The sequence below is a fragment of the Macadamia integrifolia genome, chromosome 5 (genome assembly GCF_013358625.1).
Source record: "Macadamia integrifolia cultivar HAES 741 chromosome 5, SCU_Mint_v3, whole genome shotgun sequence".
Lineage (NCBI taxonomy): Eukaryota > Viridiplantae > Streptophyta > Magnoliopsida > Proteales > Proteaceae > Macadamia > Macadamia integrifolia.
Window position 1 is genome coordinate 2,109,980 of NC_056561.1, and position 3,934 is coordinate 2,113,913.

The 3,934-nt window shown below is 35.2% G+C and overlaps 1 long non-coding RNA gene across 1 annotated transcript; it reads right to left on the reverse strand.

Annotated features, from left to right (window-relative positions):
- Positions 1 to 820: 820 nt before the first annotated feature.
- LOC122079096 lies at positions 821 to 1,845 on the reverse strand. The gene is made up of 2 exons (XR_006140275.1): positions 1,343 to 1,845; positions 821 to 1,155 (listed from the first exon to the last, which is right to left on the reverse strand). It is a non-coding gene; the product is annotated as an uncharacterized LOC122079096 (long non-coding RNA).
- Positions 1,846 to 3,934: the final 2,089 nt, after the last annotated feature.

The window sequence follows — 3,934 nt, forward strand, 5'->3', positions numbered from 1 at the left end:
CCCCCCCCCCCTAAAAAAAAAAATTGTATCATAAAGAAATTGCAGACCTATGTAGTACATTTAATTATAATAATAACAATAACAAGTGAGTTAAGTGAATTCCTCTTTAACGCAAGGTATTAATTTGGGTGAAGGAGGGTTTTCCCTTTCAAATCTTTAAATGAAAGTGTGGTTAGGAAAAAATGTGTGTGAGTCCACTAGACATATCTTGTGCTACTCACACGATTGTGTTTAGTGTTCTTCACTACTTTCAGTAAAAGTTAAATGGTTCTTATTCAATTCTGGTATGACCCAATTCATGTGATTGTGGGGTCAATATGGGTCCACGGGATTAATCAGGCCGAAGGCCTGGATATCCATCGTTAGCAAAAAAAAAAAAAAAAATGTGTGAGCAAACAATATTTTTTGTGTCTTAGAGGATAATTTTGTACCGCATGCAGACAATATGGAAAGTCTTTTCCTTGAATAATAAAATTATATTTAATTAAGGACGCTAGGTTAGAATACCCTTGCCAAACCAATAGGAGCATGGGAGAAGGTGACATACAATTCATACATAAAGGAACCCACATATCAGAGATAATTAACAAAAAAATTGCGTCAACATGCTGATGTTATGAAAATGAAATCACCCCACGGCAACCTAATGCATGGGAGAGGAGTGGGCCGAGTGGCGTTAGAAAGGGTGAGGGACCATCATTTTCCCTTAGGCTCCGTTTGTTTCAGTTTGGAAAATTTTCCCTGTAACATTTTATGGTAAAATCATATTTTCCACCGTTTGAAAAGCTTCATGGTGGAAAATTTTACCAATAGCCTTGCATTTAGCGGAAAATAGGTCGACAAATTTTACTTAGAAAACGGCCGTAAAATAGCCGGTAAAACAATTGTTATCGTTCTCGATAAAATGGATTGAGAGAAAAAATGAGACTAGACATCTGTTTTCGCCGCAAATGTCTCCTGCTTCATCACTCCTTCTCTTCCATCTGTGGATCTACAACCTCATTTTTCTCTGAATTTCCTGATTGGAGGAAGATCTTTCTCATTTTTCTCTGAATTCCCGGTTGGAGGAAGATCTTGTCACTGCATTTTCTTCTCAGTTCTCTTCCACTGCATTTTTCACTTCTTCAGTTCAATCACAATCGTGAGAGTCGAAATCTGTTGTAGCAGAGGGAGAGGAGAGGGAGAATAAGAGAGGATATTGAAAAGAAGTTTGCAACAGAAACGGTGGAAGATCGATTATTGCTTTCCACCCTACTCATCGGCAACTCTGCGGTTGGCAAATCTCAGATTCTTTCTCGCCTTAATTTCACAGGAAGGGATAAATTTGAGTGAGCAAACTGACCTTTGAAGTTCATATTCTTTGCTTTGGATAAATAAAATCAAGTCTAGATTTTTTTGAAGGTCCTCCTTGAATCTTCTGATTCGTCTTCTACTACTTCTGCTTCTTTCTCCTCCGGAAGATCGATACGCAAAGTCTTTCTATCTATTTCCTTGTCTTCATATTCTCTTAGCTTTCTTTTCTTCTTTTTGTGTTTCTCTTCAGATTGTACTCTGCTGTCTACCAATGTCGTGTATAATAGAACAAACAGAGCTTTCCGCCAAGTTTGCAGAAAACTTGAAACAGAGAGGAGGTGCTCTTCCCTCCTGCGTTCGTAGGGTTTAAGACATTTTCAATTTATGAAAGCTGAATTTCGTTTTCCATGACCTATCCTATTAAATTGCCTTTGCCATCTACGATTGTACGAGAAGATGTGAGACAGAATCAAAATCAATCTGATCTGGAAACACTTTGAGGTATTTAAAGATGCTCACCAGATGTTTGATAAAATAGCTGAACCAACAGTTACAGCTTGTACAAAAGGTTATAATATGAGCAATTATATTGAAAATTTGTATTTCATATTTTACCACTTCCGAAACAAACATTGGAATTTTTTTGAAAATGTAAAATTTTACTCCGAAACAAACGGAACCTTAGAAGCTTCAATTCGGAGTAAATTATTCCCAATTAATTGTTCTTGTAAACTACATTGGAGAATGTTCCAATGGAATGTGATAAAATAGTATCATACATTGGAAGACACTAATATTATTTTTCGTTCATGGCATTGAAACATGTTTACGGATCTCAATTGATTTCTCATTGATCTTATCCATGGATTTGTCATTGATCTTGATTGGGATCAAGTAAGGGTGTTAATCGATTCTGTTTTGGTGTATACAGTGTGGTTTGATTTGATTCACATTTATTTGGTTGAAACCAAAATTGCACTATTTACTAAACGATTACACTTTCTGAAATCGCAACCGTTTAATAAATTGTTTTGATTCTACGGATTTTAAAAGGTGTCGATTTTACGATTTTAAACGGTTTTGATAGCAGTTTATTCCATACGATTTATAAACGGTTAGCAATCGATTTGTTAGTTTATACTCATGTTTACTAAAACTTTATTTTGTTGATAAATGCGTCAATCCTCTATAAAATTAAATGAGACATTGAACAAGCAATGATTTAACTACATAATATGAGTAAATTATTGAATAGACTGATGGACAGTCTCTTTGGACCTTACTTATTCTTTAAATTAAACCATTATGTTTTGTTAAAATAACCAAATATTTAATCGTTATATAGGTTAATCGGATCGATTTTGATGGTTTAAACGGCTCATTTTCGCGGTGCCAATTCAGTTTAAAATCAACTAGTTAAATGGTTAAAATCAACCCGACAATTTTTAACTAATCGATCTTAAACTTGATACCAAAACCAAATCATTTACTAAACGATTTTACGATTTCATGCAAATGGTTCAATTTGATTTCCATAAATAATTTCTATTTCAAATTCACATCCAATGAGGTTTCATAGTTCACAGTATCAGCGCGGATATTGGTCGCGGCCAATATCATGACCGATACAGATTGTCCCGTGTCGAACGAATTATAACAAAAAACCATTTTTGACGATACGTGTCACTGTCAATCCGATTAGGATACCACTTGATACGAAATTGATACTAAAATCCATGGATTGGGTGAGACCGATCCGAATCCCGATCCAGGATTAAAACCGGATTCGACGTAAGGACGTGAATAAGTAAGAGATTGGGTAGAATTTATTGGAACCGTACGAGGAGATCTAAGTGGGATTTGGGGGATCTTGAAATCTGAATTAGGGGCAGGAGTGCAGACCACTTATTGCGCAAGTTACCGGCAGCGTGCGGAAAAAGCGGTTCTGTTCGCTGGCCCCACATCCTTTCGGCCCCGTCTTGTCACATCAACGTCGCTTTTGTCTATTCAAAAAAATCCACATTCGTTCCCAACTTTCCATTGCATCACCGACACGTGTACCCAACTTACAAAAATAACCCTTTTCCCTTTGTCCTTCGCTGGTCCAGCCACAGGCCAGCCCAGGTTCAGAATTCTCATGGAAGCACGGATTCTGTCGTGTGGTTAACCTTCAATTTTGGGTCGATTTAGACCATGTTTGATTGCCAAGAGATTTTTTTTTTTGGAACAAATTTGCCAAGAGATTGATTTACAAATATCTCTCCTATTACGTATTTTTTCCTCGGCAACCACATACCCTTAGACTATGTTTGGTAGCTAAGAGAAGAGAAGAAAAGAAAAGAAAAAATAATCTAAGAAAGAAAAGAAAAGAAAAAAAATGATGAAAAAATAAAAGAGTATATATGTTTGGTTATCAAGTTAAAAAAATAAAATAAAAAATTTAAAAAAAATTTGAATTTTAAGAGAGAGATAGACACATAGGAAATTATTGTGTAATCATTTATATTTTGTTTTATTATTTTTCCATATTTTCTCATGTTTTCTTGTGTTTTTTGCAATAAAATTTTTAGGAAAGCAAAAAAAATTTCACAACTCTCAAGGAAATTTTGAATTTAAAAAGGGAAATCTTCTTTTGGATAAA